The sequence below is a fragment of the Otolemur garnettii genome, unplaced genomic scaffold (assembly GCF_000181295.1).
Source record: "Otolemur garnettii isolate 467f Iridium unplaced genomic scaffold, OtoGar3 scaffold00011, whole genome shotgun sequence".
Taxonomy (NCBI): Eukaryota; Metazoa; Chordata; class Mammalia; order Primates; family Galagidae; genus Otolemur; species Otolemur garnettii.
The window spans coordinates 29,368,501-29,378,181 of record NW_003852406.1 but is presented as its reverse complement, the minus strand read 5'-3'; positions in this window follow the sequence as shown (position 1 = coordinate 29,378,181).

The following is a 9,681-nucleotide window of genomic DNA, read 5'->3' as shown; positions in this document are numbered from 1 at the left end:
AAAAAAAAAAAAAAAGAATGACAAAAAGAGTCTTGCTTGGTAAGATAAAGTCTTATTAGGTAGAAATAATCATCTGGACAGTAGGGAATTGGTTGGACAAATAGACCAATCAAGCAGAACAAAAAATCCAGAGGCAAGCCCTTGCATAGGTAGCAATGATAGCATTTCAAAGCCATGGGAAGAGTTTTTCAACAAATGGTGCTGGGAGTCAGATTTAGCATTCTGATAACATTCAGTCACTGGCTTCACGGATCTTGGGTGGTAGCTGTTGGCAGCCTGATCCCTCAACCACAGTCTTGGCAATATGTTCTTCAAATCAGTTCCAGTGCTAGTCAGTAGTTTCAACTGTGACAATGGCAGTGGCTCCCCCAGCAGTTTATTCAGTTTGGGTTTTACTTTTTTTTTTAACTTTTTATTTTGAACTAATTTGGGACTTCCAAGAGAGTTGCAGAAATAGTACAAAAAGAACTTTTATATCCCTTAACGTTTTTTAATGTTAACATCACATTTAACTATTATATAGTGATCAAAAATAGGAAATTAACATTGGTATACTGTAATCAACTTAAATACAGACTATTTGAATTTCACCCACTCTTCTATTAATATTCCTTTTAGTGGGAGGATCCTATTGAAGATTCCACATTATATATAGTTATTTTTCCCACTAAGTCCTCCAGTCCAGAGGGCCTTGTTGTCCTGGCACTAATTTCTTTGAGGAACAGCCTAGCTCTTACTATTCTATTTCTCCTAAAACTTTGTAAGCATGTATTTTATTGTATTAATCTTTTTCTTCCTATTTAAAATAGCTAGATTTACCTTTGTTTCTTACAAATGAAGGCTGTACTATAGGGATAGGAAACCCAGAAACCATAAGTGAAAAAGTATATATGTTTAATGTAAAAATTAACTTTTACATGAGAAAAGACTAATATAAACAGAGTCAAAAGAAAAAAGACAGAAATATTATTTGATGTTTATAACAGGCAAATTATTAATAGTTCTTATATACAAAGAGCTGATAATTTAATAAGAAAATACACTGCAACATAACAATGGATGAAACATAACAGGCATTTTGCAGAAGAAATTTGAATGTCTAATCAACCTAAAAAGATGTTTATCTTCATGAACAGTATCAGAGAAAAAATAAAAGCAACAATAAGATAATGTCTCATTAATTACATGAAAAAAATTAAAAAGATAGTACCTTCAGAGCTCAGAAGTGGGCAGTCTGGAAATGGTCACGTGAATTCTCAGATGGTGGGAACATGAATCACTATCGTAAAAGGCCTAGCAGAGAACAGCTGAACAGCATTCATAGGTTGCATAGTTCTGGAGTGTTACTGGAATTCCTAGCCAAAGTGGAAAGACGTGGATTAATAACCTGGGCATTGAAAGTTGAAATTGCATTAAGGCCAGACTTTAGGAGCATGAATCATGTCCTAAAAGTAAGTGTTGCATATGAGGAATAGAACTGTCCTAAGAAAGTCTCAAACCTAGATGAAGAGATTAAGGTAATCTATCAGTAATCTAATTGCTTGCGAGAATAAAACTCAGAACTCCTCAATAGAGGACAACATAATCCAGGTCTATAAAATACACCCCTACTAATGTCAAGCATATAATCAAAATTATGAGACATGTAAAGAAGCGGGAAAATGTGACCTACAGCAAAGAGAAAAAGCTGTCAATGAAATCAGACCATAGATGACCCAGATGTTAGAATTATCAGACGAGGGCTTTAAGGAACTATGATAAGTTAATTATTTTAGAGAAGATTATGGAAAGATGACATGGAGTATTTAGCAGAGACCTAGAAACTCTAAGAAAGACCAAATGGAATTTCGAGAACTAAAAAATATAACAGCTAAAATGTAGAGTTCCCTGAATAGGCTAAATATCAGACTGGACATGACAGATGAAATGATCAGTGAATTTTAGAACATGTCAATACAAATTATCCAAATAGAAGCACAGAGAGTAAAAGAATGAAAAAAACATAGTAGCCAAGTACTGGGAGACAATATTCAGTGGTCTAACACATGTAATCGGAGTTTCAGAAGAAGGAAGGGAGAATGTGGCAAAAACAGTCTTGCTCAAATCATTTCCAAAATTTCTAAGACATAAATCCAGAGATCCAAGGATTTCAGCAAACAAGGAAGACCACATCTTGACATACATGTCACAGTCAAACTACTAAAAAGCAAAGAAAGACAAAAACCCTAAAAGCGGCCAAACATAAGATCAATTACCTGCAGAAAAATAAGAACAATGCCTAACTTCTCAAGGCAAACAAAGGAAGACAGAAGACAACAGAACGCCATCTTCCAAGTGCTGAAAGAAAAAAAATAATCTTCAGCTCGGCCACAGCGGTAGCTCAGCGGCTAGGGCGCCAGCCACATACACCAGAGCTGGCGGGTTGGAACCCAGCCCAGGCCTGCCAAACAAGAATGACAACTACAACCAAAAAATAGCCAGGCTTGTGGCAGGCACCTACAGTCCCAGCTACGTGGGAGGCTAAGGCAAGAGAATCACTTAAGCACAAGAGTTTGAGGTTGCTGAGAGCTGTGACACCATGGCACTCTACCCAAAGTGACAGCTTAAGGCTCTGTCTCCAAAAAAAAAAAAATATATATATATATATATATGTATATGTATATGTATATGTATATATACATATATTTGAAATGGGAAAGCCTGGACAGGTGATACTTTGGAATCAGAATTTGAAGGTGGGTGCAGTGGCTCACACCCATAATCCTAGCACTCTGGGAGGCCGAGGCTGTTGGATTGCCTGAGCTCACAGGTTCCAGACCAGCCTGAGCAAGAGCAAGACTCCATCTTTAAAAAGTAGGTGGGTGTTATGGTGGTCATCTGTGGTCCCAGCTACTCGAGAGGCTGAGGCAATAAGATCACTGGAACCCAAGAGTTTGAGGTTGTGAGCAGTGCCTGTGGCTCAAAGGAGGAGGGCACCCACCCTGTATCGGAGGTGGCAGGTTCAAACCTGGCCCCGGCCAAAAAAAAACCAAAAAATGTTTTTCTGGATGAAGTATAAAATCTGTGCTGAGTCAGAGCTATCAGTTGATTCATCCAAAACAATTGAATAATATATATTTTCCTTTTGAAGTATTGAAGGAAGTTCTGTTAAATGGAAGGCTGATTCTTGCTGCCGATCAGTTATGGTTCTCCTTGAAAGAGGCAGTTGTTTGGACTTGGGAATGTCATCAGGATCTAAACATCCCACAACCCCAACAACGAATCCTCTCACACTGTCTACATTACTGAATGGCGGGCTTCTTTTTCTTCCTGAATATATCAGATACTTTGTAAGTGGCTTCAGTAGCATGATTTCCAGGTCTTACTGCTTCTTGAGGGAATTGCCTTTGCTTTTTTGCTTTTTGTCTTTTAATGTCTGCAATACAAACTTTCATGCCTCTCCATCTAATTCAAAATATTTGTACACCTTAGGTATGTTATAATGCTGAATAATAATGTTGAATTTCTTCAGTGTTGATACTGCAGTATCATAAAGCAAGTAAATCATCTTATCTTTAGCAGAAACAAGATAATATTGCAGATTTTTCATTTAAAAATCTAGTTTTTTTCTCAAAAAAAAAGTTTGAAGTTGCTGGGAGCTATGACTTACATGATAGGTACAGAGCCACCATCCTATTAACAATATATTCTTACAAATAACAAGAGTCTAAACAAAAAAGAACCGTGAGCTTTAAACTCTGTTTCAAACCTCTTCAATAGAGCACTCAACTCTCAAAAGCAGAGCAGAAAGATTTTTCAGTTAGTGGATTAAAAATACTCTTACCATACATTTAAGAATCTCCCACCTAGATATTAACTTTGCTAGTCTTAACAATAAATATTATTAGTTTTTGGTTCAGGCCTGACTCAGTGTACATCAGAGAAGGAAAGCAAAATATTATATATAAAGCCAGCCAGAAAATCACTGTGGATACCAACACATCTCAATTCCCCCAAAATCATTACTTATGCATTTAGACAGAATTTTCAGTTTCAGGACCTTTCAGATTATTTTTAAAAACCTTTGGTTTTACACTTTAATGTAAACAAAAGAAAAACCCTTCAGGCTAAGACACTTCTAAGAAAATTATTTGGATCACAACTTGTCAATATGTGAAAAAGTAACAAACACAATTTTAAAGAGCTGTCTTTCCTTAAAGGTCAAACATAATTTTTCTATAAACATCCACAAAAATATGTGTTCTCCTTAGGCCTTTCCTTTAGCTGGTATTCAAGCATCTCCTTATAATATAAAAAGCTGGCACACATGGCTATTACGAGTAACTAATTTTCAGAAAGGCAAAAATAGAAAAGCAAAATCTTGAGCCTCTTATGGTTGAGTCAACAATTGGAATAAAAAATTTTTCTGAAATAATGAACAAAAACATATAAAAGGACAACTCAAAGCAAAATTACATTTTCTGATATAAAGCACACAGAATAAAATATCCGATTGGAAATAACAAACATTTACTAGTAACGAATGATGGAGAACTAAGATATTATTCTATACAAAAGCCATGACTTTATATTGAACCTATCCTGGACTTACCAATTTCTTTGTGTAGACTTATTTGGTTTCAAAAGCTTTCAGCATTTCTCACTGAATGAGAAACCAATTTTCAGAAGATGTTCCCTAACTGGAGGGAAAGGAGAGGAGGGAGGAGGGAAGGCAATTGGCGGGACCTCACCTCATGTGCACAATGTGAGGGTGTTCAGCACACCCCCCGGGTGAAGGGCTCAACTACAACTTAAAATTAAAAACAATGTAACCTAAAAATTTGTACCTTCATATTAATTTGAAATTTTTTTAAAAGTGCAAGACTAAGCTATGCTAACATTCTATTCTGAAAAGTAAAATGTAAATAGACCATATATCAAGAATATGCTTGTCAATAGTTGACACTTCAATAGTGCAATTGTACATGTCAGTTAGCCTATTGCAGAAAAAAGAATTTTTTCACAAGACTTTCCTTACTTCATATAACCATTATTTACTAATAAAACATCATAGCTAAGAACAAAAACTGTCCCTGACAAGGTAGCATATAAAAGAGACCTTTATAATGTATCAGTTTAGAATGCTTTGAGTTGTAAGTAACAGATAATCCAGTTCACAATCACATAAAAAAATGGATTAATTTCCCTTACAAGGTAAGAAATCTTGAACAGAACAACTAATAAGATTCTAAAGTTGATTTTCTTTTCTTTTCTTTTTTTTTTTTTTTTGAGACAGAGCCTCAGGCTGTCCTCTGGGTAGAGTGCCGGGGCATAGCCCACATCTCCCCCCATCTCCTGGGCTCAAGCGAGTCTCTTGCCAGGGCCTCCCAAGTAGCTGGGACCACAGGCGCCCGCCACAACGCCTGGCTATTTTTTGGTTGCAGCCGTCATTGTTGTTTGGCGGGTCCAGGCTGGATTCAAACCTGCCACCTTAGGTGTATGTGGCTGGCGCCTTAGCCGCTTGAGCCACAGGCGCTGAGCCTAAAGTTGATTTTCTAATCAATAATGCTATCCATATTTTTAATACTTTTGTTCCACCACCCTCAATGTATATCTTTTTGTACTCGTGTTTATGGCCTAATAGTTCCAAGGTCACTGAACTCCAAGCATCACATCTAAGGTCAAAGCAAAAAAAAGGTGTTAGCCCAGCCCTGTCTGACCCTTTCATTAGAAAAAGGGAAAGACTTCCATGAAGTGAATGGATATTGGATTGGATTGGCCAACAGTGTCTCCCACAGTCCTCAACCCAGTATGCACAGACACTCTTCTTGCTATACACACTCATTCAACAGAACATACTCACACTCTCCTCAAAAGAACAGCCCTCCTAACTCATCCAATTACTGCATCCAGCCTGACGCAGCATCTCTGGGTGATTTTCTATTTGCTCTATCAAGTCTGGATATGGCAACTCTTGTCTGACCATCTTTACAACTAAAAGATAAGTTATCTGTCTCTAAACCACCCCCTTCCATAACATAACTGTGAAAAAGAAAGAACAGAACAATCTCAACAAAAACTGCCATTCAGAAAAGGGGGTCATGGAAAGTATACAGTGGTCAACAGTCCACAGTCCATAACACACTACTGGACATGAATTGCTGATTTCCAGGCAAACCAGAAAGTAAACTCCTTGGTTAGTCACTGTGGTAGGTCCTAGTTCAAGTCTCTAGAGAATCAGTTTCCTCATTGTCGTCTGTGGCCATATCTAAGGTAGGTTTTGAAATGGATGCCCTTCCCGGGGGCGTCACAGCTTTCGTGTCTAATTTCACATTGGTTTGACTTAGGCAAGTAGAGGCAAGAGGGGAGTACAAAATATCACAACTAGTTGCTGGCTTTGTAATACGTTTCCCTCAAATACATACCAAACTTCTGTCCTCCTTGCCTCAGATCAATTCTTTATGTGAATAACCATATCTAACAAACAGTTCCAGATGATCTTTAGGCCTGGAGATTTGCATCTCTTTTCTGCTGATCTCTGAAGTCATAATAGGCTTGAGGCGATTCTAACAATAACCTTAGATGGGGAGGTACTCCCTGTCACCCCTGTAAAATTCTGAATTATGAGGCTCTGTTAATTTGGAGTAGGAGCTAAAGCAGCTGTATTTTCCCCACTGTGTGCTTTCTCATGCTAATTTGAGTTCACTCACCCCCTTCTAAAGGATCCTAATGAAAAGTCACAAGGCATAATGAATATATGACAATATTCCAAATTCTTCCTATTATTTCTCCTAATACTATAGCCTCTATTTTCACAGAATAGCAGGCACAAGTTAATCAAATACTTTGCTGTTGTATATCAAGGGCTACAACTTTCCTCTCCTTATCTTTCTCCATAATATCTGGAAGGAGGCAAACTAAGGTTGGAATTGCTGTTTAACAGTGTCTCGGATTCTTTCACTCCTTCTCCTCCATGGTCCTCCCTCAGTTTGTTGGAATCACATTTTCAGCCTCTTGGCTACAAGACAGCTGCTGCAGCTCCAGGCTTCATGTGTGCATTTAATGAACAAAGAATGGGGAACAAGGAGAGTACCAGTCACCCATACCCTCTTATCAGTAAAGCAAAAGCCTTCCATAACTGCCCTTCAAAATTACTGGCAAAGGCGAATGGGATTGTCATGACTAGCTTTAACTAGTCGTGGTTTTGCTCGAAGCTGGGCACATTGCTGCCCTAAAAAAAGAAGGTAAATAATCGGTAATGCATATTAAGATATCTGCCGTTCATGGATATGTTTAGTTTTAAGAAACCAATCTCTATTTAATGAAATTTCTGACAGTATAACAGAAGTAGGGGGGAGGAAGAGCCCCTGAGACAGTGTTATAGGAATATATTTTAGGTAGAGAAATCCCCACTCAAGGAAACTGATTCTGCTTAGGAGTCTATCCCCAAAATTAACACCCTTCAGGGAGCAATTCTGCTTTCCACAGACTCTTCCCTTCCCTCAATTCTGAACCCACATATTCTCTAAAATACCCATGTTTATTAACAACTGTTTCTATGGCAACAGAGTCCCTGGTGGTAGGGGGACAGGGGTAGAAGCTATTTATAAGTTAAAGATTGACAGTATATACCAATAGCAGCTATTATTGATGAAGTATTGTGGAATTTCTAAATTAGATATCATAGGAGAAAAAAAAAACTGAAAAATATTGAGGGTACCTGCTGTTCACCAAGAAATCTCTTGATTATAATTTGGTTTTCCAACTAGGAAGAAAATACCCTCATCATCCTGGCTCATCTGGTTTATATAACAGTTTTATCTCCTTAGATATTAATAAATTTGCATTCTGGCATTACATGTTAGGTTTATAAGGTTGCTAGACTAATTTAATCAGCAGTCTCTGGGACACTACTGATCAGATCAAGTTTCAAAGACTGAGGTAAATCCAGTACGATAAAACCTTACCACACTGTATGTAGTCTTCTGAATAACAGCAACTGGCCTGCCTCAGGTTATAGCTAAAACTCTTCAAATCAATGAATCTGCCGGCATGAACCTATTTCTCTTCTGCCCACCTCCACCAGGGGCTCTGGGGTCTCCCTGTGTTGGCCAGGCTGGTCTCAAGCTGATCTCAAGCTGATCTTCCTGCCTCAGCCTCTCTAGTATCTGGGATTACAGGCATGCATCACCATGCTTGGCTAAATCGCTCTCTTTGCAATGTTGATAAAAGCAATAAATCCATTTTCATTCCATGTTAGCAGCTTATAAAAGCTGCTTTATTTCATGTAAATTGAGCCACCTATAAATATACTCAAGGCACCAACCTTTCAAAGTACAATAGTTCCTAAGCAATCCTCAACTCATTTTTCATATACAAAAAGGTACGATAGTGTAGGTATACAATACAGGAGGCATGGGCTACGGAGCTAGAAGGTTAGAGTGCAAATCCCATTCCCAGGACAATCTTCTACCCCATAATGAGTGTGTGATACCGCACAAAAACCATTCTGCCCAGTTTCCTCATCAGTACATGAGGGTTAGGATAGGAGGGAACAGAATGATAGCACCTATTCACAGGGTTATCTAAGTAGAAAATGGATTTATACATGTCAAGTAGCTGGACATAGGAAGCACACATCAAGTGTTAGCTGTCATTACTCTTAACTGAAAAAATTAAATAGCGTATGGTTGCATTCTATGCAAATATAAAATGATTTGATAATATTCACTTTATATGCTAAATTCAAAGTAACACCAAATTCCCCCAAATTAATAATTCATCAAGAATCACAGTTTCAAAGCTTTTAGTGAGTGATTTATAAACTCTTTTAAGCTGCTGCCACATGGCAATATCAAACTTTCCATTCTTCGCTTCCAGAAATATTCTTGAATTATGCATGTCTCCTACAAAATGCTATTGCTCTGTATAGAAATGTAAAGGAGATAAAAATCCTCGTGCTCCCCACTCCACCAATCCCTCAGTTATCCCTCATACCTTGGCCTCCCTAGGGATTTCCTATGTCCTTGAAGCCTAGAAACATCCATCTACACTTAACACCCAAAGAGAACAGGTCTCTGAACAGTTTCCTAAGAAAGCATCTCTGAAATAGGGAGCCAATTAGCTGCGTTACTCTTCACAGATGTGTGCCCTTCCCAGGCCTGGGGTAATTATCACACACCCCCAGCCCCGTTTTCCTCGGTATATGTAACTGGTGATCCTTCATATTTTCTCATTTATAGAGACACCATCTTAACGGTCCGGATCTTCCTCTAACAAGTGTCTACCTCCCCTCCTACTCAAATGCTCCTTTCATTCTCATTTTGTTTGCTCACCTCCATGAATAAAAGCCTCTGTTTTCCTTTGCCTCTGATTTCCACACCTTGATTCTCAAACCCTCCTAACCAGACTCACTTTACAACCAATTCTTCAACTTCTCATTCTTCTCCCTCTGTCCCACCTGCCAACCATAGCTACGCGAAAGTCCATTTCTTTGAGGACAAACCCTTTTTACTCTAGATTTATTTTTCACTTCTGTGCAGTTCACTCTAATAAAAATCTGGTTCTCTCTTTAGGTCACAAAGTGCCTTTTCCAGGATAACATTTAGTCTTTATTTCCTCCTTTTTCTCTGAAATAAGGGGGCCAATGGAAAGAAGTGAGGAACAGTCCTCATCTAGAAGCTCTCTAAATTTTTATGGTTC